The sequence below is a fragment of the Halichoeres trimaculatus genome, unplaced genomic scaffold (assembly GCF_033239565.1).
Source record: "Halichoeres trimaculatus isolate MK-OKI-2021-1 unplaced genomic scaffold, fHalTri1.1 fHalTri1_scaffold_2, whole genome shotgun sequence".
Classification (NCBI taxonomy): domain Eukaryota; kingdom Metazoa; phylum Chordata; class Actinopteri; order Labriformes; family Labridae; genus Halichoeres; species Halichoeres trimaculatus.
In genome coordinates, this window is record NW_027437180.1 from 1,826,004 (window position 1) to 1,850,593 (window position 24,590).

General features: G+C 40.8%; 1 protein-coding gene across 8 annotated transcripts in view; it reads right to left on the reverse strand.

The window, feature by feature from the left end:
- tenm3 (teneurin transmembrane protein 3) overlaps positions 1-24,590 on the reverse strand; it is a 498,200-nt gene that overhangs the window by 408,685 nt on the left and 64,925 nt on the right. For all 8 annotated transcript variants that reach the window (XM_074697994.1, XM_074698004.1, XM_074697986.1 and 5 more), the window contains exon 3: positions 9,468-9,545. The gene's annotated coding sequence lies outside the window, so the exon portion shown is untranslated. The remainder of the gene's footprint in view (positions 1-9,467; positions 9,546-24,590) is intronic.

Below are 24,590 nucleotides of genomic sequence, written 5' to 3' on the forward strand. Positions count from 1 at the left end.
TCTGTTTACATCAGCCTACATGAGGCCGCTGTTTGACCTGTGACTCACATTCAGATGCCTTTCTGCATCATCATGATGTGGATATCATGTTGTGGACTAGTCTAAACACTTCCAGGAAACATGCTTTAATCTGATTACCTAACTGACTTCCCCTCAGCTTTCCACCCCTGCACCTCTGTTGTCTAGAGCTTTTTGTGCTACTCTTTCTGTCTCTGTTGTCCTCATCAGTGGTCTCATTTTAGATCTAAGCTAGATATTTTCACACCACCTAAGCTGTGACTGCTGATGATGGTGTGTCTTTACCAGTGTTGCCACAGTTACTTTGAAAAAGTAATCTGATTACTAGTTACTGATTACTCCTTTAAAAAGTAACTTAGTTACTTTACTGACTACTTGATTTTAAAAGTAACTCAAACAGATTACACGTTACTTTGTTAGTTACTTTCAGCAGCTGCCGGCAACACCTGCAGCTGCATAATTTGGCAAAAACTGTACAATTTAATTAAAATGAATTTTAATATGAGCCCACATGTTTGGTTTTAAATTAACATGTAGACATTGGTAGTTGTAAAACGTGTACTTTATGATTGAAAACAAAAATCTTCATTTTACGCATTGTGAATTTCAAAATACAACTAAGAAATGCTTTTACAGTACCATTTTTGGTGCACTGCACAATTTTTTATTCAAATTATTTTCTTTTTAAATTCTTTTTTTTTTTTTGGTCTAGTTTGGTTTTTATCAGTTTCATTTTTCTTAAAGCTGTAGTCTATTTAACCTGTATTTGTAATACAACAAGCAAAAATAAATGTTGCTGGAGTGTGGGCTCACATTATTCTCAGTACCCTGCTCGGGGCACCCCAGTCTAAAAAGTCTGGGCGCAGCCCTGCTTGCCACAGGGTGCCCCGTTGTAGCCTACGTTATGTTGCTCTGCTCCTCAGTGGATGGATTTGTGCTAACAGAGGGTTCAGCTCTTGGAATAGAGGGAGATACAATGAAAGACGGGACTCACCTTTCCCCGGGTAAAAATCAAACAACTTCTCAAGCGTTTATGTCCGCAGTGCGCCAATCTCTCTCTGATTAATTCACAAATGTTTGAGTCAAATATCTTAAGCAAACTGCCAGTGCAGAGTGAACAACGAACCATATCATCATCTTTAGCTGTAACAAACTCAAACAGTGACTGTGTTTCCAGCTAGAAAACAAACATCTCTCCTCTCCTCCTCTGTTTACCTTTGTGTCGCTGGCTGCTATTACTTGTGAGTTGTCCTCGTGCTGAAAACGTGATGAACACGCGACTCCCGTCAATCCCCGAGACACAAGAAAAAAGCATTTAGATTTTTTTACTTGAAAAAAGAAAAGAAAAGTAACGCACAGTGAGTTGGATAAGTAACTTTAAACTGATTACTGGTTTGGTAATAGTAACGCGTTAGATTACTCGTTACTGAAAAAGGTGGTTAAATCAGAGTAACGTGTTACTTAGTAGTGCGTTAGCGGCATCACTGGTCTTTACCCTTTAGAACCCAGCATCATGCCGCTGCTAAGTTTTGCATATTCATTTTTGATTGGTCATAGATTTTAAGCCAGATAATATGGATCAATTATTCTTTTGCATTTGATGATGGGTTTGTTAAAATAATACACAATACAGCGCACAGAACAAAAACCCTTATCAGGTTATTTAAGGTTACAAAATTGACCATCTCACAAGCAAATTAGTACAGACTCCTGATAAATTCCCTGAGGTTCCTTGGGATATATATTTTTTTAATATACAAATTTAAGGGATACAGTTAAGTAATTTTTGTATTTTGAAATATATGTGGGGGAAAAAAATTCTGAGTTTTATTACACCATTAAGAATTTTAATGGATGGACACACTACTGTTGGATTCCAGTTGGGTTGACATTAACATCCGCCAACCCGCCAAACACGGGTGAATTCCAGCTGTGGCGGGTAACTCTGTCACTCCTACTAGCTACTTTGGCAGGTTGAATTATTCAATTGTAGTTTTCTGAAATGGCATCTGAAAAACTAAACTCATTGCAGTATGAGACTATGACACTTCAACTCCCATGAGCACTACCTGCACACACTGCTTGCTCATTGGTCCACTTGTGAAGTCTTCTGCTTTTTAACGTAGAAATGAGAAACTGGTCACAGATATGAGGAGCTGTAGGAACAATATTTAAAACGTCCAAAATACAAACACTGATCAAAGTTATATGTAAAAAATAGGCCTGTCATTTTAACGCGTTAATTAGATTAATCAATAACACCGCATATTAACACGTTATAAAAATTAACGCAGATTAATCTGGATCCCAAACCCGTGGGGCGTTCAGGGCGCACTTATTTTTAAATGTCTGGCATTTACAAACCGTGCGTCATACTTGGAAAAAGTGGTGTTCTCGTCAGATTTTCAAATTTCCAACGGTCCCTGAATGTATCACATGTAAAAAAACGGAGGGAGGGAAGCGAGAGTGATTTGTGACTGCCTTCCACATCGCGTTTATTCGCACATCCTTTTTGAAAATCTGCAGAAAATCAACCGTTTGCTATAGCTCAATTCTGTAAAAAACAGATAATTCTACACTATTTGCTACATTAAACAAGCCCTGAATGATCGATATGTATCCTGTATTTAAATCTAAAGAATTCTTTGAAAATTTGCTTCCATCTTCCTGGTGTCATGTTTCAGCTTGGGGCTGCTCTGCACCAATCAGCAACAGTTTGTGTGTTCAGAGCTTGTAAAACTGAACATACTTCACTTTTCTTTGATCCAAGACTTGAAAAAAGTGTTTTGTACATAGTTCCTCACAGTTTTTAGCCTGTAGCCCTGGTTCTCCTGACCTCATAGAAGTATAGAAGTTCATATTGCAGTGAAAATCGAGTCAACATTGAAAACCGTCCTAAAAATCAAATCAGCTTATCTTAAGTGCAGGAATGCCTAGATTTTGTAAAGATAGAACCATAAAACTTTTTTCATGTGGTCCTTATGCATCAGGGTACCTAAAAATGTGTTGTGTACATTCCCACCTTATTTTTAAATGTTTTTTTTTACATGTCTTTTAATGTAATTTTAATGTCCTGGAATTCAAAATCTTTATTTTGGGACCTTAAGCAGATATGAGATTAAAATGTGATTAATTAGATTAATTAATTACAAATCCTGTAATTAATTCGTTTTTTTTTTTTTTAATCGCCTGACAGCACTAGTAAAAAATTAAATGGAAATACTGTAAACAAACCAAATCCTTCTGAATAAATGCAACTTATGGTCCAGTAAGACTTATATCTGTTGTTTTCCTCTTCATGACGCATTTTTTGACTGATATGACTTCAAAAAAATGCATGATTATGCTACGGAGTGACTTATAGTCCATACAATTAATCTTCAACCTTCACAACTTTCATTAAATGTAATAATAAACTCCTCTTTTTATTACTTTTTATTACTTTGTCTCAATTAAACATAATTATCCAACAACAAAATTGTGGCTAGTGAAAACGCTAAATGGCTTGTGACTCTGGGAAACCAGTAGCCACAGTGGCCCGTGAGCAAAAAAGTTACTGTCAAGCCCTGGTTGTGTTAAAAGTAACCCAAATTGGGCTCTTTAATAACCCAGCCACTGGGTCTTTATAGCACCAGCCCAGCAGTAGTTACTTTGACCCAACAAGAGGGGTTGGTCTATTTTAACCCAACAGAGGAGTTGAATATTCTTCCCAAATTATGGTTTAAATTAATTACAATGCTGGGTTCTTTCAACTGCACACACTTAAACTGATATAAGCATAAAAAGAGTGATTCAATTCAGCTTCACTTCAGACATATTTCATAAAGCCGTGGAGCACTGACAGCCAGTCTGTGCTGTTCAACATAGACAACAGATCCGTGGAGGAGTGTGCAAACAGTTCATCCATTCCAGCAGTGATACAGCTTAAGCTTCCTGCGCACACAGCAGACGTACAGCAGGGTCTCATATCCACTGCGCTCCCTCCTTCCCTCCCTCACTCATGGCCACAAAACACTGTCACATCAACAATGACTTTGCTAAAACTGATGTCTTAAAATGTAAAGGAGCAGTTATTTTAATGTGAAGGCAGTTATGTGAAGTATGGTTACAGAGTAATATGTTATATTTAATTGAAAAGGTGCTGATATGTTATAGCCATCTATATACATAATGATCATCTATCCATTTGATTCATACAGCCACAGGCCTATCTGGTAGACACCTCCAGTATCCCACATGTCAGCGCTCAGTCAGCAGAGTTGGTCATCTCTCAGTCGAAGTCACTGAACCCTAAACTGCTCGAGCTGGCATCACCAGTTAGCATGGGGATGCGTGGGACTGGGACTGGCTGACACTTATGGACACTTGGCAGAACACCCTCTGCTCCCAGTCTTTGAATGTGGTGTGAAAGGGTGAATGTGACGAGTGGTGTAAAAGTACACTAGACTTTAACAAGTACATGCCATTCCACAGAGAAGGGTCAACAAACACTTCAGACTAAAAAAAAAAAGTGCCCCACTGAAAAGTCATGAAGTCAGATCTGCCTCCAAATGGTGCTCGAACACAGAGAAGTGTGTGTGTTTATGGGATCAACGGGTGCTGCTCTCTGATTGGATCGTTTCAGACTTTTCAGCTGATAATCTATTGACCCTTTCAAACTCCAGCTGATGGAAAACAAAAACTGCGTTTCAAGCTGTGTTTCCATTACACCTAGAACTGCGCAAAACGTAAAAATCGCAATGAAAAATGGTAATGGTTTTTCAAAAAACCTCTCAAATTTTGGTAAAAAGTTTTTACACTCTCATGAGGTGGTTTTCAGAAGTTTCTTTATTGAAGTTTCTCACAAAAGTGCAATGGAAACACCTTTTTTTGCAAAAAACATTACGTTGTCAGAACAACGCATCCCCCTCAACTCCTTGAATGTATCCACTGCCACACAAACAGACTCTGGCAGGACGGCTGTGAGTGGGTCAGAGAGCAGCAGGAGGGAGGGGTGGAGGTCTGTGTGTGTGTGTGTGTGAGTGAGAGTATGTGAGCTGGAGATGATGATTTTCATGCAGTGATTTGTTTGTGCCTTTTTTGAGTTGGTGTGATCACGGCTGACAGTTTGAGCAGTGAATAAAAACACTAATGTTCAAGAATCAGCATCATCATGAGTGCAGCGTCTGGACAGACATTATGTTTTTCTTTACTCAAGTTGTGCGCAATCCCGGTCGTAATGGAAACACCAGTAAGGCAAAATTGTTCTTTATGGAAACTTCAGAAATATCGCTTTTATTTTGCAAAAAAAGTGTCATGGAAACACAGCTTCTGCTGCTCCTCATATTAGTCTCTAACCAGACCTGTCAGGTGTTTCGGCATTTTCAACTTCAGCTGGTTTACAGTTTTTTATTCTGAACCTTTGTTTGCCATATTGGGGGGTTTATGACTAACTGGAGTTCAGACTGTGTGGCTTTTTTCAAGTGTGTGAGTCACACACATATAATGCTGAGGTTTCTTTTTGAACAGGAGAGATTTACATCCACACAAACTGTGATGTGACACAGTCTCATCCTTTTTTAAGAACTTAATAAGTGATAAAATTCTGTTTCTTAAAGCACTCTGCACAAAGACACCCTCCTTTCACATTTAACTGCATATGAGACATAAACTGATCTCATTCTTTCCTTAAAGTGACTCCTTTATAGCTGCAGACCTGAACAAATAGAGGCAAAGAGACAAACTGAAAACTGCAGTGATATGAGCTATCAGTGGGGAATAAAGACTGTAAATGAAAGACATACTGGGACGTTTCTTGTAATTAGCTTTCCTGATGTTTTCTCCATATTTATTTCCCCCACTCCCTCCTTCCTCTCTCTGTCACTCCATTGTTACCTGTCTGAATCTCATCAGTTCAGTGTGCTACAGATAACACCTGGTGGAGTGCTGATAAATGGGGAGCGCGGCTCTGGAAAACAAAGACGCATCAGGACAAGGAGAGGTACACAAAGAGGCGGGGGAGATGATGCAGGTGTCACTGTGAATATACCTCACTGTGCATTCAGGTGGGCTGAGAAAGGCTCCGTGAATGAACGCTCAACTTAATAGTTGCAATGCTTCCAATAGGACCAGTGTCGACTGATTGCTGTCCAAACATGACTCTGATCTAATCTAATCTAATCTAATCTAATCTAATCTAATCTAATCTAATCTAATCTAATCTAATCTAATCTAATCTAGCTTTCTTATGCCACATGAGCCTAAGTAACTTAAAGAGGTGGTTTGATGCTTTCCCACATGTTAAACATGGGTATACAGTAGATTTTCATAGCCTCTATATGTTCATATGTAGAAATCCCTGAATCTGCTTAAATCACACTGTTCCAAAAAATTGGACATTCACAAGACCTGCTGCAATGATGAGGTCAACAAAGGAGAATCCCGTAACTGTAGACTGTGTATAGAGTGGTGGTGGTGGCCTCAGTTCAAACTGAGCAAGACAACTTTTTTTTTTTTTTTTTTTTTTTGTGTACAGTCTGTGCTCTATGTTCTGCAAACAGAAAGCTAGCATAGTAGGAACGAAGAGGATTTGTACTGCTTTTCTCTTAAAGTTAGTGTTTTATGTACATTGGTATATATTTCCTTTGTTCGAGATAGGGATAGGTACCTTTTAGATTTCAAACAATACAGCATGGATGCCCAGTACCTGGCAATCGGTAACAGTACCAATTTTTGGTATTTTTTTGTGTGTTTATGATGTAATAGTTATTAATTATTTAATCTTTAAAGGGGACATATCATGCTTGTTTCTCCTTTTTGCTTTGCCAGACAAGGATGCCTGTACAGCATTTCTGCCCTCAGTACAAGTCATTTAGTTCCTTCATTGCCCCACAATAGCGTTCTCAATATCCTCATTTTAGGCCATTCTGAAGATCTCGTTGAAACGCTCCATTTGGAGAATGACCTCCAGTAACCTCGCAACGTCACAGCCCTTTGTGCTCTGATTGGTCAGTTCTATCAGAGGGGCGGAGGGGGTAGAGCCAGGGGGTGGTTTTTGCAGCATGGCAGTATTTACAAAATCGCCACATTGAATGGAGCAGACAGAGCGAGTTTGCTGTTTGCCAAAACTTCACCATAAGGCATTGATAGCACTAATAAAATGGCAGAGTGTAGGATACGTCCTTTTGTATTGGACCCCGAGTCAGACCCGGACGGTTCTGCGGCTCAGGAGGAAGAAAATCCACCTGGACACAGATCATCTCAGGACGCTTCAGTGTGGTGAGTCAAACCAGTACTGTAACATGTATAGTTTAATATGTTTATACTGGGCTCTTGGTGGGTGTATCCCTCGGTGGCGGTTGTGTGACTAACTGACAACACAGAGGAGGAGCTGCTTTATCAGATTACTCCAATAAAAAGAGAGGATCCTCGTGTCGTCTCGAAGGTCGAAATCTCACGGCCAACTGGCAATGACCTATTTTCAGAGGCATCAAATCTCGTTCTAGGATATCAGAAAAAAATACAATATCTCATTTTTTGAAAATTCAGGGGGTGTAAGGTCTTGTTTTTAAATTGATTATATTATATGTAAGTATTAAATCAGGGATCAGCATGATATGTCCCCTTTAATAACAAAATTTCAACATTTTTCAATTTTACATATTTATTTTTCAATACATAAACTTGCATTGTGTGCTACTCTTTCACTCTCTCACAGTCACAAGGATGCATTTAGGTACCTAAACATGGTACCATTTGATTTTGGGTGAATTGGTACTCAGTATTACAGATGGAATTGGGTTGGCACCTATAAAAGTACCCATCCCTAGTTCCAGATCATGTCTGCTCCTGTAGCTCCTTCAGTAGCCACATCTTTTGTAAGAACATAATAGTGTTAAACATTTCAGTCGTGCCTGTTTCTTTCATATTTTATTGTTTGTCAGTGTTTGAGGATTTTTATGAAACAAGCACTTATCTGTATAGTATTTAGTATTAGTATTTAGTATTTTTCATATTTTTTCAGAAACAGGTTCAGTTAAGTTCAAAAACTAGACGTAATTGATAAAAATTGAGATCAGTTTTGGATTCCTCACCCAAAAGTTAGTGTAAAACACCTGTCAGACCAAACTCAACAAATATTGCAACAGTCACACAAAATAAATAGATGCTCCGTTCATTGGGGATAGACCAATCATCGGTCAGGCCGATAATCAGCGCTGATTTTCGGCATTTTGAGGCATATCATCATTGGCCAACAGCTGATAAAAAAAAAAAAAAAATCTTTGTAAAATTTGATTCTTTTGGCTCTGATGCAGCAGCGCCTTTCTGTCGGCAGCCACTACTCTGTAAGTAGCAGAGTTATGCCTCAGGTAACAGCCAATCAGAAGTGACAGCTGTGCATGCACAGTGCTCACACACAGTGAAGAGAGGAGGAAGGATTTACTGAGTGGAGATATGTTTCTCTCACAATTTACTATTAAACACAGGCAGGAAAAAGCACACATCGCTCAATCTGAACACACGGGCCGGATTGTTACTGATCAATAATCAATAACTATGTGGACACCTGGTGTCTTTTTTTCAAGGACAGAATTGTGATTGTCTTCCTTCTTTCGCCGTGCAGCGTCTCAGCCATTGCACCTGATTCAATTTGTTTCCCAGCAGTCACGCCACAATGAAACAACGTGCTGCTGAGTTCAGTCACTCCAACAAAAATACGACAGTCGGGTCTCTGTCTCACACAAAGCAGCGGTAATAATCATCAGTGCCAATGTGCTGTTATTTTTAAGAATCATATCACAGCCTCCAAAAAGCCTGAAGCCTTGGCAGGCGGTAATGTGGAAATATTTGTGCAACAAATGTAGGTTAACAGCAGCTGGAAGCAGAGTGACCTTGGAGCCTGAGAGTTGTGCCATCAGGTAATTAAAAAAAGAAACTATTTGTAATCTCACATGAAGCATTGTGGGAGAGAAAGAAAAATGTCTGATAATCAGGCGCTGTTGAATACCGAGCCACCTCCATTATCCCCTGACTCACACACACACACACACACACACACACTCCTGTCAGAGTCCTTCAGCGGAAACAGCTTTTCCTCAAGAGCTGCCTTCCAAAAACACTTAACAAGAACAGAAATTGGCAATTCATTCCTTTTCTTGTTCATTTTTCCCCCGCTCCTTTTTTTATTGATCGCAATCACTTGTTCCCTGCACGTGTTCAAATTGCAGAGCGGGTTTTTGTCTTTTTTTTTCTCCTTCCAACTGCAAGAAGAATGGCCCAATCAAGGCAAATTGGTGCTAATCTTCTCGCTCTTTAACGGCAGATTTGGAGAGAGAAGCAGAATCAAGAATCTCAACAGAAATTAACGGGATCGACAGAAAAATATGTGGAGGATGGAGAAAAACTGCGAGGCTGACAGACAATGCCGAGCGGAGAGACACAGATGGAGAGACAGAGACAGTGCAACCTACCAACTTGTTGAGTGGTCTAACAGTTGAATGGCACTGGTCTGCTGCCAAACGGAGTTGTTCTCTTCTTCACTTCCGAATCTAAAGACACGGGGAAAAACGAGAAGTGGAGCTGAGTTACAAATAACTCTGCATGAACAAAGTCTGCAGACAAACACACACACACACACACACACACACACACACACACACACACACACACACACACACACACACACACACACACACACACACACACACACAAACACACACACCGGTGTCAGGAATAAAAAGGCCTGTCTCTTCAGATGATAACTTCATTCTCTCCTTCATTGTGTTGTTTCTCCTTTGTTTCGTCTGCCTTAAATCCCCTCTGTCCATTTCCATACATAAAACAGTCATCTTCATTATAACAGGATCAAACCTCTGACACCAAACAGGAGACACTGCTGAGCTACATGTCAAAGGTTACACAAAGACAAATACAGTGTTTTTTTTTTCGCAGTTATGGAAAGATCAGACTCAGTATGTTTAAAAATTTAACAATGTAAAGCAAAGCCACAGAGACCGAAGACAGAGTGAGATGTGCAAACAGCCTCTGAGTGTTTGAACTTCAGTAGATATTACTAACAGGTTCATTAGAGATACTGAGAGATCATGCTGTGAGATTTGACTCCAGCATTTATGTTTGACTCTCCATCTTTGTTTTTCTCAGAATGCTCTTTAAATCAGAAGTCCAGTTCTGCACCGTGACTGTGATAAAGCCGAAAAACACAATCAGAGTCTCATGATCACCGGTCTGTGAAGTGACGTGTCGCCTGATGATGGTGGGCACCGTTGTGTTGTCTCCAGCGTCCGGGAAAAAAAGATGGGTGCGTATTACCTGTGACCTGCCAGAGCAGCAGCATGGAGCAGATCCAGTGTAAGTTGACACACTGGGCTCTAATTTCGTAGACCAGGGGCAAGCGCAGGCGCACCTGCCCTGTGCCGGCCTTCGCCACAGGGTGTGACCAGCGCACTTTGCAAGTTTCCCAGGACAGATGTAATCTGTTCCTTTGTCATTAACAGGAGTACAACATGAAGAGACAGTTACACAGCTGGCTTATCCATTCAGAATACTTTTGATCCACCTGCACTCCTGGTTTGTCATCACCAAATAGCAGAACCTTTGGTGATATACTGTATACTCTCCTGGTGTCTCCGCCTCATCCTCCTTACAATAATGTACTCCATCTTTTTAGATCAGGTTAAAAATAAAGACTAAAACAGAGAAATATGGGAAATCACGGGTAAATCCTGAGTGACACACATTTATTTTGTCTCTTTTTTCTTCGTCTTTTCTCTCCCTCTTTTCTTTGAATCAAATGAAATGAGAGAAGACAGATATATACTCAGTATCAGATGTTAAGGCTGTTTATTGTTTAATTGTAAGATGTGCATCAAACTTCCAGCTGCCGTCAGGTTAACTTTCCATTATGACAAACGGCTTTAATCTGACATCAGATGTGACGGGACAGTTAATATAGATATGAATGTATATGCTGGTTCAGACGGTTATATTAAATAGTGATTGCTGTGATTGTTTATTGCATTAAAATGTGCCTGACACTCTGGAAACCTGCTTCTGAGGCTTTGTTGACGTGTGCGCCTGTCACCAAATTACAGCTGTGGAGGGTGCGCTCCGCTCTGCGCCAAGAATAGACCAGGTTGGAGCTGGCAAGCTTTCAGCGTACTTTCTGCACTGTTTTTGGCACGAAATTGTCTCAGCGCCAACATGAATCTGCTGACACCTCCCCCTGGTGCGCCGTCAACTCCCCCTGGCGCGCCAATACACGCACCTCTGCACAGACGGTCTACCTAATTGTCAAATTGGCAGCGCACGGTGGTGGGCAGCATGAAATGAACACTGCGCGGGGTGCGCCAGGCTTGAGCCCCCTGCGCTGCGCCAAGAAATTAGAGCCCGCTGACTTGAATGGAAACCTACCTGATCCAGGGCCGTGACGAAGCAAGGTCAGACCAGAGACCTTTAGCTGTTAGTCAATGTCTTAGTTCTGACGTGACTTTCACTTTTCACTTTTCACTTATCTCGAAATACATTAAAGCTCCCCTCCTTTAGCGTGCATGCTTGTGGATATAACACAATATTTTATTTTGGTCGTTAATTTGAAGGGGAAAAAGTGTGAAGGGACATATTACCCAATATAATGAACAGGAAAATACACATTCACACTAGCTTTTTTGACACATTGAGAATTCATTAGGAAAAAAAAAAACAATATATATATATATATATATATATATATATATATATATATATATATATATATATATATATATATATATATATATATATATATATATATATATATAATTTAATAAATAATGGGCCAAAAAGATGGTGCTGAAACCCAAAGCTTATCTCTGCCTTTCCTGTTCAACCCATAATATATTATCATAACACCAAAAATATCAGCAGCACAAAAAAGCAAGAAAATCCAAATTTATGTTGTTCTGCGTTTTATTCATCCATCATTTTACAATTTTGTGGAATAATTCTTCACTGATGCTGCTCCATTTTTCAACTTGTACACTGGATCTGGGTTTGATGTTGGTTTTAGCTCTTCATGTTTAAAACACACACACACACACACACACACACACACACACACACACACACACACACACACACACACACACACACACACATGGCCCTCTTAATACATAAAACCTTTTTGTTAATTCAAACAAACCTTGAAGACTTACAGGAAGTTTCTTCAAGATCAAAAAGTATTTCTATTATTCTTGAAGACAAAAGATCAATAAAATTTAAAGAGAAAAAAAAAACTGATGAAAACTGGATCTGCTGAGTGAAAATGAGTTTTATCCATCATTCTAAAAGCAAGCAATATGATCTGTGTTTGATTTGTACACACTCCCCCGACCTTCACAAAGGATGTCATCTACAACTTGCTGAGTGAAGAATATGATAAATGACATAGACATTTCCTGCTCAGATGTTTTAATCCACTCCAGAAACAGACAGATTGAGTTCCAGCTCTGCTTTTTGCAGATGATGTGATTCTGTTGGCGTCATCAGGCTGGGTCGTTCAGCTGGTGCTCAGAGCAATTTTCAGGTGGGTGGGAGAGTCAGCACCTCTAAATCTAAGGCCATGGTTCACAGCTGGAAAAAGGTGAACTGCCATCTCTGGGTGGGGAGTGAGTCTTTACCTCCAGCTAAGGAGTTTAGTTACCCCAGGTCTTGGTTACAGTGATCTACAGGCACATGTTTGATGCCTGTCTCGAGGAAGAAGGAGCTGAGCTGTGGGGTCAAGCTCACCATTTACTGGTTAGTCTACGCTCCAACCTTCACCTTTGGTCACAAGCTCTGGGCTCTGATCAAAAAGAACAAGATCATAAATACAAATGGCAGACCAAGTTTCCTCAAACTCAAGGATCATTGGCCTCGGCCCAGGGTAGATCTGCACTTTGAAGGGATGTTTCAGGTGCATCCAATGGGGAGGAGAATTCAAGGCAACCCCACAAATAGATGGAAGGATTATGGGCCAATCCCAATCGTTGATCTCTCCCCTTCCGCTTCATCTTCCTTTGCCCCTTGGTCCTCTGTTTTAAGGCATCTCTTAGAGATCAGACGCCACTCTCTTAGAGATCAGATGCCACTCCTTTTCTGGCTGTCGTAGGTAGAGCGACTGTTTTTTCTCTTCCAAAGTGAACATATTTGACAAAGAGATGATAAACTGATGCCAAACTAGGGCCACACATTCATAGCAAACAGACTTCACTACCATGCACTGCATTACACAAGTGATGAGACAGCTAAGCTATGAAAAGCTAACGTTAAGCTAACATTACAGTAATCAGAAGCTATATTATGTTGCTTCTGTAGCTGTTACATTAGCTAATCATAGCTTATGTAGTTATTGTAGCTCCTGAATGAAGCTTATCTGTCTAATCATTCATGAAATGCGGTTCATTATAGTAAAGTTTGTTTGATATGAATATGTCCCCCTGCTCTGACATTGGTGTAGCTATTATTAGCTGTAGCTGTCACTAGTGGCGGCCAAGCGGCAACCTCCGGTCTAAGAATATGAGACAATGTGGAAGTGCTAAAATCTGCTGTTTCTCGTGTGTCCACTTGAGGCTGGCTCCGGAAGTAGCAGAAGTCACAAACACACCAGGCCAAAAAAAGCTGTTTTCAAAGCAGAAATTTACCTATTTACAGCCTGGTTCAAAAAACATCTCCTGTCTGAGTTGCTCATTTTACTACTGGCACCCACTGTACCGGGGGTGAATTTTTTTCTAACGCAGCCGTTCAGAGGATATTAAGATCGTGGGCTTCCCCAATAACAGGCACAGCTGAGGGTCACATGACGGCTGGCTCCCTATGGCTGTAGGCGAAGCTCTTGCCACTACCATTATGGCCGCTATCGCCGATGCGCTTTATTTTCCGTTTCAGAAACAGACGGGTGACATCGGCGAGACTACGTCCATGTTTTATGCAGTCTATGGTGGCGTTAGCTAGATCGTTATAACGAGCGATTTCAAAATACAACCAACTGTTGAAAACACGGCCAATATTTACGTGTAGTAGCTAAGGATTGGATATCTGATAAAAAAAATATCCATATCATGGGAAATATGTCACAGTTTGTGTTTGTTTCAGGGGCTATGTAGCCCTTCCCCTTGGCCCTACGGACAATCGGAACACCCTGTCATTACAATCCATTTCTATCTCAAAATGAACCCTGTCTCCACCAAATGCCATGAATTTGGTTTATTTATTCCTCAAGCAGCACATTGCATGGAACACAAACTTTAAAGACAGCGGCTGCATATGTAGACATCACGGAGGGACAGAGAACACCATCAGGCCGCCGAGACTCTGGAAACAACAGACTCATCTCTCTGGACAAACTGTGTTAGTAGCATCTCTGAACTAACCATCACTGTTGGACGAAGCCACTATCACCTACTCATCTTTGTCAGCCATGCAGCGAACACCACGAACAACTCATTCAGTCAGGGGTCGTCGAAACAAAGGCGAGGGTTTGAGTTGAGACAACAGCAGAAGAGAGGGACGGCTTTGGAGGTTAAAGTTATCAGACCATCAGCGAGGAATGATGATGAAGACTGACAGCAAAGAGTGGCACTAAAATTACAGCAGAGGGGAGATTCACAGTGAGTCTGACTCAGGGAGGACGAAATCAGGATGGAGGGGAGGGAGATGGAGAGTGATGATTGGTCTCTGTGGAGCTCCAGGGAAAGAGAAAGGATTCGGTCAGGCAACAAAATCTGTCTCCATCGTTTGACCTTCAGTCCCAACGTCTTAAATTTCAATCAGTAAAACACCGTTTACATCGAGATCATCAGAGGAGAAAAGAAGTGAAACCTAAGAGGAAACTTCTCCCATATTCAGAGGTGGGCTCTGTCCACTCTCCTCTCTGTAAGGTCACTAATAATGTGAATGAATATTTAATTTTCCCATGAATTTCTATAGTGTTTGAGTCTGAGAGCGCTTGTCCATGTCAAGGTTAAATACATAAGAGGAGATGGAGACAGTGCATGGCGCTAAAGTTTGGTGATTCTTCTGATAACTGTGTGCGTGTGTGTTTGAGTGTGTGTGAGTGTGTATGTGGGTGTGTGAAGGTCTGCTGGTGTTCTGTGTGAAGTAACACGAGGCTCAGGGTGTGGCTGGTTGAGAAAGAAAGATACAGAGCAGCGAAAGCTTTTTTTAATGATGAAACTCAGGCTCAGACAGGCAAAACACTGGCACACTGGCAAACACACACACACACACACACACACACACACACACACACACACACACACACACACACACACACACACACACACACACACACACACACTGGAGAGGTCCAAGTCTTCAATGTGACATTGAGCTAATCAGATTTGATGGAGGAAAGTGTTTGATAAACAAATTGCTCTTTCTCTCCACCCCCCCCCCCATACCCCACCCCCCTGCATAGACGTACACACACACACACACACACACACACACACACACACACACACACACACACACACACACACACACACACACACACACACTAATCAGCAGAAGAGCCTTAGAGAGCAAAGAGAGAGAGAGATTCCTATTTATTCACTAATTCATGTCAACAGCCAAATCTACTCCATGACGATGAATAAACAACTATTTACCCAAAACCACTCTGCAGGCGCGGAAAGCCAGTTCCTGCACAAAAGCTACAAAGCGTTGAGCAGCAGGCTGCCAATGGGAAAGAGAGTAAAGGAAGAAAACGTGAAATTAATGCTGCAAACTTCTCTCTTACAACTACTTTCTTTCTGCAAGGTCTCTTTATATTTTCACTGAGTGGCTCTGGGAAACACACAAACCAGCAGCTTTGTATGAGGAGGAGGAGAGTTCACTGTGTCATTCACAACCTTCACAGGAAAAATAAATGAATAAAAATCATACTCAACAATAAAAAAGACCAGTCTCTACTGAGGTCTATTCTGCAGTGTTGTCTAACTCTTGGCGTATAAGCTTTTCAAAAGCTAGAACAGACTGATTGGGATCATAAGCAGCTGACAGCTCTGAGTGGATCAGTCTGAAAACAAACAGTGACGTCCTGTTCAGACCATCGACTGTTTATAGAGTGGACAGTGTGGCTCCACCTTTTACTATTGTACAGTTTTGAAGCCAAAATACCCCCGTCACAGGCGCAGCTATTGGCAGTCATTGTGCAGCCAGAGTCTGTGCAGTAGTGGCTATAAGAGATCTGAGTGGAGCCTGGTGACAACTAGGGGTGAGAGAAAAAATCGAAATACATTGTATCAGGTTTTTTTGTTAGACAATATCACAAATCAGGATTTTTTGTATGAAGATTGTTTTTTTAAATTCAAATTCTTTGCTTTAGGCATTGTTTATGAACTTAGGTGGAAAGAAGTTACCACTTTTCTCCAGCGTAGGGCAAAATGTTTCTCTCTGACTCACTTAATGTGCATTCTATAGAAAAATATGGCTCCTGATATAGTCTGTAGACATTGTCATCATTTAACTTTTTTACATGATGTGGTGTTAAAAAAGCAAACTACAAATCGCAAAAATCCTGAATATCTAAGAATCAATATTCAAATCAAATCAGCACCCCAAAAATCCTTATAGAATTAAATCATGAGAACAGCATATTGCCCCAGCCCTAGTGACAACAATAATCTTTTTTTTTTTTTTTTTTCCAGAGTCTAATCTGTTCTTGGCTCTACCTCCTGACATATGTTACAATCCCTGGAAAAAATACACAAGACCATCAGCTGTCAGTCATCATAAAATGTGACACGAAACCTTGCTTTTTACCTCTTATAACTAATGAAAAATGATTTTTTTTTTAACAAAAGAGGACCTGAATACAAGGCAGCCACATAATATCTTCAAATCACTACCATAGGATGTGAGAAACATTTTTAACATGTTTTTATTTTTTAAAGTTTGACCACAGCCCCTCTGGAATGACTGGGGAGATGGATTTTTTTTTTTTTTTACCCATATTGCAGCCAGCCACCAGGGGGAGCAGTTTTTGTGGAGACCTCACTTTGAGTCGAGCATGATGACGTCCATTTTGAAACAAAACAAACGGACAAACAAAACATAAAAAAAACACCAGCTCTGGACCTGAAAAGTGTAACACAAGTACATTAGCTTTAGCTCATGTGAACATCAGCTGATGAGAAGGAGGATATTGAAGATTAGTGTTTTTCTGAAACCCTGATACAGACATCATGTTGCATCTTTACCCTACCCTACTGTAGTTTTGATGAAACAAAGTTTGTTATACTAAGATGGATGTATGTCAAAGTTATGATCTCCTAATGGCAGTAGCCTACAATTTAAATCTTCACATATATCAAACACACTTCCTTTCCTCTCAGAGCCCCTGAAAAATACATCACATGTATTTAAGTTATTGCACTGTAAATTATGCTAATCTAAAAAAAAAAAAAAAATACCAGAACTTCCCTTTTGGCTTTTAATTTTTGTAAAGGGTCACTGCAAGCAGAACAGCAAAATGAGCACACAGTGGAAAAACACTGACACAGTTTACTGGTGTGTTTATACCTCATCCGCTTACAATGTTTGAGGAAGCTGAGGCTGCAACTTTCTCGGGGATTAAATCTTAAATATCTGGAGCTCATTTTCACCAGTTCTTCATCAAATCTTGACTTACTGTGCTGATAAGACAAAACATCCACAGGCCTCCAGTAACCGTTTAAAAAGATGATCAAACTCTTATCATGATTTATCTAAGTGAGTTCATGTCAGATGACAGGGGAGGGCAGATGAGGCCTGAGGAGCATTTGGTTGGCACTGCTGCAGTGATACCATGACACATCACTTCATCACCTCTCAACCCCTTCAACACTTGACACCTGCATCACCTTTCAGCCCGCCTACGCCACTCTGCCATCACACTGTGACTGCAACTGTTTATTTCAGAGGCTGAAACCTGTTCGGAGGAAGATGGGCAACGGTTTTCAAATATTTAAAAGTTTAAAAGTTCATGTGGGGGCGCGTCGGTGGCGTAGTTGGAGAATGCGCTTGGTCGGTGATCGGAAGGTTGCAGGTTCAAGCCCAGCTCTGGGCGACACATGGCGATGTGTCCTTGGGCAAGACACTTAACCCCTAGTTGCTCCCACTGCTGCGTCAGTGGTGTGTGAATGGGTATGAAAGGGTGTGATTGTGTTAGATATACTGATGGATAGCTGTCATAGTAAAGATTGGATCTATCAGTGTGTGAATGTGAGAGCGAATGGGTGTGGATGGGTAAGTGTGACCTGTGGTTTACAGCAGCTTTGAGTGGTCCATGACTAGAAAAGCGCTATATAAGCTCAAGTCCATTTACCATTCCATGTGGCAATGGCTTTGTCCTTTTTGAGGTAGGTCAGAGTTTTAGCCAGATGTTACATGTCAAGTTTACAAACAAGAAGATCCAGTGGAAGTTGTGCACAGAAACTGCCACTGACTTTCAAAATCTTTAAACAGTTTTTGAAGAGTTACCAGCAGAACGCTTGAAATGCCAATACCTATTCCAAAGTTTGTTTGGGTTTCTGCACAGGGAGCAGGAAGCCGGGCTCCTCCAGATTCATAGAGGCTGTAACACTAGCAGCAGAAAGTGCATTATGGAGAGAGTGCAGATAAGCAGAAAGACGTTTCCTGTCGAGGAACTGTTTTACACACAGAAACCCCCTTAAAGAGCTAAATATGGTACATGAAGGGTGCTGAGTGCTTCACTTCACTTTGAGGCATAAAAAGTTCAACTGTCCGCACATTTATGTCAATAAGACATTTGGCTGGAGAGGTAACATTACAGCAGTACATCTGCGCACCATTTCTCTGCTAACTAACAGCTTTAAATCAGATTTTAAAAAGTTTAATCCTTGTTACTTTACTGTTAGTAATTTAATGTAGCTACAAAACATCTCATTAATAAAGCACCCTGTTAAAGCTACATCACGAAAAGTATGGTGAAAAAGAAGTTCTGTATTGATTTAACTTGATTCTACAAAAAATGCATGCTTTGACAGGGTTATCATACTTAGGGTCAATGGAAATGGAGGTGTATCTCTTTTTTCTTTTTATGGTTATTGATTATTTATTGCCATTTAAGACGGTCCCATTCCCCCTTTTGTCCAGTTTCCTGTCCTCCTTGATCCAAAAGACCCCTTAAATAGCCATCTCAAAACCCCCAGTCCTATTAAATCCAGCCAATTGTTTCAGATATTTTCATCATATTTTGTCTTTCCTTTGTTTATTTATTCAATCTTCTTTATATTTCTCTACATTATTATTTATTTGATATCCTAACTTTTGTAAGTTCAGTTTCATAAAGTATAAAGCTTGTAACTCAGTAATATTTTAGTAGTTGCTAGTCTTACATTATTTCCTCATTAATTGTTTTGCTCCGATACACCAAGTTAAATTCCTTGTATGTGTAGATGTTCTTCACAAAAAAAAACAAATCTAATCAATGACTTGTTATCTGCAGTGTTAGGCATAAGGGATGGGTATCTTTCACATTTAAAACAATACGGTACCAATGCCCTGTACCTGGCTATCAGTGTTTTCAATAACCCTGCAATGCCGTGTTCATGTCCAGCATGTGAAATTACCTACTCCCCCACAGTCACAAGGATTCATTTAGATATCTTAACATGGTGCCTTTTGATTTTATGTGAACTGGTACCCGGTACTAAAGACAGAATTTGGTCAGTACTTATAAAAGTACCTAATTTGGTACCCATCCCAATTAGGCATCAACAACCAGTTTATTTTGAGTGACGTCTTAAACTTTGATCAGCTGATAAACAACCTATTCCAGTTTACTTGATGTTTTCTAGAAATTACTTTTTCAAAGTGCTTTTTGGTCACACTCCCACTTTTTGCTTTTGCAAATAGTAGCTCACTTGAGACCTCATTAAGATCCAACGTGCAAAGGTAAATTCTAGTAATTTTTCAACTGGTCTTAAGATTTTGAACAGGTTTGCATGAACAGGAGTTTGTGCTGGCTACCAGGAAACATGAAACATGAGGGTTTTATTCCTACAGAGAGCTGTCTCTTCTGTTTTCAAACAGGTGTTTTTTGTTTTTTTGTTTTTGTTCTTTTTTTTTTTCATTTCTCATTAGACGTCATGCTGCTGCTGCTGCTGTTGGGGGGGGGGGGGGGGGTCTAGATGTGCCAAAGGACCAGAATATCCTCACACACCTGCATCTCCTCAGAACAGCACATGACACAAATGCCAGCCTAAGACCAGGGGCGGACTGGCCATCTGGACGTTCTGGAGAAGTCCAGAACGGCCGGTGCTGCCGGTCCGCTGACGGCCGGTTCGGACAGCACCCCCTACGACAGCGGCGGCCGTCGTCGGGCAGAACCGCCCGTTCATACACTAGGCTTGTAGTTACAGAGACTGGTCTTGGTCTCGAGAACACTTTTTCGTTGTCACGGTCTTGTCACGGCCTCGACAGTCTTTGGTCGGTCTTGTCTTGGTCTCGGGGTCTCCCGTTCTCGATGGGTCTCGGACTGACATGTCGGTCTTGGAGGGATTAGAAGCAAACGATACGTCCAGGCACACTGCTGGCTTTGTAGAGCACAACTTCTATTATGGCTTTTATTATTTTTACGCGCCCTTTGAGTATTTTGTGACAAACGTCTGCGCTCATCCTGTTTGTGACTGCGGAGAGGCAGACGGGACGCAGATGGGCGATCCACATCAATTTAACTGGAGAGAGAGCGAGACAGAGACGCGTTGCATGCTTTGGGAGTTGTTTGACTCTTACCTGGGGAAAGTAAAGTCCCATTTTGCATTATAACTCCCTTTAATCCACGAGTTGAACCCTCTGTTCAGCATAAATCTATCTTTTGATGGGCGAAGCAACATAACGTACCTGCAGATTTGCAGATTTGCGCTGACGTGCAGGGGTGTGTCCAGACATTTTAGAATGGGGTGCCCCGACCAGGGCACTCGCTATGTATGTATTAAAAATACAGGCTTGAAAGGATACAGTTTTAACTAATTACATAAATGAATAATTAGATAAATAAATGACAATAATAACAACAACAACAATAATAATAATAATAATAATAATAATAATAATAATAATAATAATAATGATAATAATAATAATAATAATAATAATAATAATAATAATAATAATAATAATAACTATTATTGAAACAAAAGAAAAAAATTAAAGGAACTGTGAGGAATTTACAAATAACCTCGAAATAGTTTCTGTTCTATGCCTGATTGTAATATACAACTTAAAATGAGACTATCAGCATCAACATAGCTTATTTCCAAATGCTATTTCTCAGCTTCCCCATTTGGTCGGACAGGACTGGATTGATTTACAGAATGTCGAAGTCTTTATGACAACACCACGCCAACTGACAGAGTTCAGTAGAGAGAAGAGAGATCTATTTTTTCCTCTGCTGAAAACAATTTCTGTGATTTATTTTGTAGTGATGGTGGACATATTGTATTTGATTGTTGTATTGTTGTTAATCTGTGTGTCTTGTCTGGACTACCGAGTTCCTGCCTGCAAACCAAATTTACTGCAAAGTATAAATAAAGAAACCTTTGACCTTTGACCTTTGACACTGGAGCCTAACTATCAGACAGAAAAAGGACAGAAAAGCAGAAGAAAGATAAACAGGAGAGAGAAAGAGTGTCAGCTCAAACACTGGCTAAACTTTGTGCTAATGTTGATTCCAACCCACAGTCAGCAGCTATTCTGCAGTGGTCTGTTCAAACTTGAGAGTCTATCAATAAAATGAAGAGTGAGGTTACGTTAGCTCTGCTTAGAGAGGCTGGAGTTGGTAGATGAGTTCTGGTAGGACAGAACAAGGATTCACAAACGTTACACGTCTCAGAGCACCGGGCTGTGAGTAGAGCTAAATATAGCCAGCTACTAAACTATGCGACAAACTGACAAAGTTAGCTTCTTGTCACGTTTCAAACTGTAGCTCTCCCTAATTGTTGATAAATATCTTTACCTTGTTAAATATGTTGAATATGATTATTTTAAAAAGAAACGGCATTTTTGGGTGGTGTCAGTGCACAACTTCCTGTCTCACTCCATCTGCTTTTTTTAAATTAACACATCACTGCTCCAGCATCTGGAAAATATAGAATTGTTGAGTGTATGCCTCCTGCCTGAACTGGGATGCAGCCATACCACGACGGACACATTAATTCACAGTTCACAAACAAGACATGCACCATCTATGTACTGAAATACAATTTCATATTTATACCATGCAGCTGAACCCCAGGGTGGTGCTTTTGCTCTTTAACTCATGCAGATTATGGTGTAATATTAACTCCAACTCTAGACTGTTTTCTTCTTTTTTTTGGTCTCGGTCTTGGCCTTGGTCTCGGTTTGACTAAGTCTTGGTCTTGGCTTGTTCTGTCTTGGTCTTGGTCTTGGTCTTGGGCCCCGTTTACACGACGCCGAAAACGGTCGATTCCGCAAACATTTCCTTGCGTTTTGGCCTTCCGTTTAGACGAGACCATGTTGCGTTTTCAGTGAAAACGCAAACTTTTGAAAACGCTCCCCAGAGTGGAAAGATCTGAATCCGCTCCTCCATCCAGCTTCGTGTAAACACAGAGCGGAGCGTCTCAGGGTGAAACGCTGACGTCACCGCATGCACACTCGCAGTTTTAGGTGAAGGCTCCGCGCTCAGCCACATTTCCAGTTGAGCCAGTAGTTGGCGGTAATGCGCGTCATGGTTGGATTGCCGACCGTCTCACACAACAAAACGGCAGAAAAAGAAAGAACAGAAGAGGAGACTTCTCCTCCTGGAGTCGTATGAACGCGGATCGTTGTCACGCCGTCCTCATGTAAACGCGTGTGGCTTTTGAAAACGCAAAGGAAGAATCGTTGCGGGAGTCTCCGTGTAAACGGGGCCTTAGTCTCGTTACCTTCTGGCCTTGGTAGTGTCTTGGTCTTGGCTGAGGCGGTCTTGACTACAAGTCTATCATACAGGACCCCCCCCCTCTGGCTCGTGTCAGTGTATGAACGGCCGGTGAGGACGCATTAAAGTCCAGGGCTGTTTTTCAGTCCCAGTCCGCCACTGGACGACACCATACCCATGGTCTTACGTGCTCTCTCTGATGTAAGCCATCTTTCACTCACAAAAACCACACAAACCGGCCAATTGTCCATGCTGTGCAAAGGGACTGATTCAATAGACAGTGAATACACAAAACCCAGTCTTGGACTGAATTTCATTTCCTTTAGTACAGGGCATCAAAATACGCCTTGGCTTTTGGTGCCAAGTTTCAGTAACCAAAGGGTTAATCACATGATCAAGATCTGATAAGGCTATAACATCACACGATTGCAGTGTGACGGGGTCACCTTGCAAAAAAAAAAAAAAAAATGAGGGGAATTAAAAGTAAACAATTAAAAGGGAACTGAGTAACGAAAATAATGTTAGGTTTGTTTCTCTATGTAAGTCCCTGTATTTAAGGTATGTAATGGATGCAATAAAAATAATATTAATGGAAAACAAAGGTGATAAAAGGGAGGATGTTGAGTGGGGGAAGAGGTCTGTGTGGAGTACCAGTGATCCCAAGGAAAAAGTGCAGAAGCCTTGGACTAACGTGCTAAAAAAAGTAAACAAACAGCCACAATTGAACATTAATTGAACTTAAACAAAGAGAAAACAAGTAAAGCAGTGGCTAACCTGTGGAAGCTGTTTCCTCTCCCCTGACCCATCGGTGGATTTACACACAGCGCAGTATACAAAGGAGCCGCGTGGCTGGGGGATATTCCTTTCCGGACCCGAGGTGAGATTGTTATTTCCCCCCCCAAAAGCATTTTCCTGGGATACCAGAGTATTATTTTTGATCGATCATTCTTTTTTTGGACTATTTTCCTTTGTTTTGTGGAGTTCTAAGCCCAAACTTTTGTGGCAGAAAGTGTGCTGAGGCGAGGAAGTGCACAGGGGCGAGGAAATGAGTGGAGGTGAGGAAGGACTTTTCTTTTCTTTTGAAATTTGTGAAAGTCTAATCTAAAGGTTCACAAAGACGATCATGTTTCCAATAACGAGTCCCCCATTTGATGTAATGTGGTGACGAACTGAGGCTGAGCGATACAGCAGAATGTAAGACAGTTTTGCCAACTTAACACCTTTGCCACTATAGTGACTTTTCTGAAGGTTGTAGACTGGCGTGAAAGCATGTATCGATGTCCAGAACCCGTTGCCCCTCTCCTATCCAGAACACTCACACTGACAAGTCCTCCTCACTTGCAGCAGTCCCTGGAAAAATATCAAAGCTAAAAAATAAAACTCAAGATTTGCACCCTAGTGTGTAATGTATTTTTCTTTTGTTACCAGTATAGAAGTAGAGGTTTGGTATTGGTATTAGTATTGGTATTGGCACAGGTATTGAACATTTCTGACTGATACCCAGATCTATATCAGTTCATCAAAGTCCAAAGGCTGAAATCCATCATGTGTCTGTGGGCACACCTGGCTCTTCAAGGGACTGAAGAAAACCTGCATTCATGTGGTGTCAGACTCCTCCAAATAAAAACAAGTCACGAGTTGGAGACTGCATGTGAACGCCTCCTCAATTTAGAAC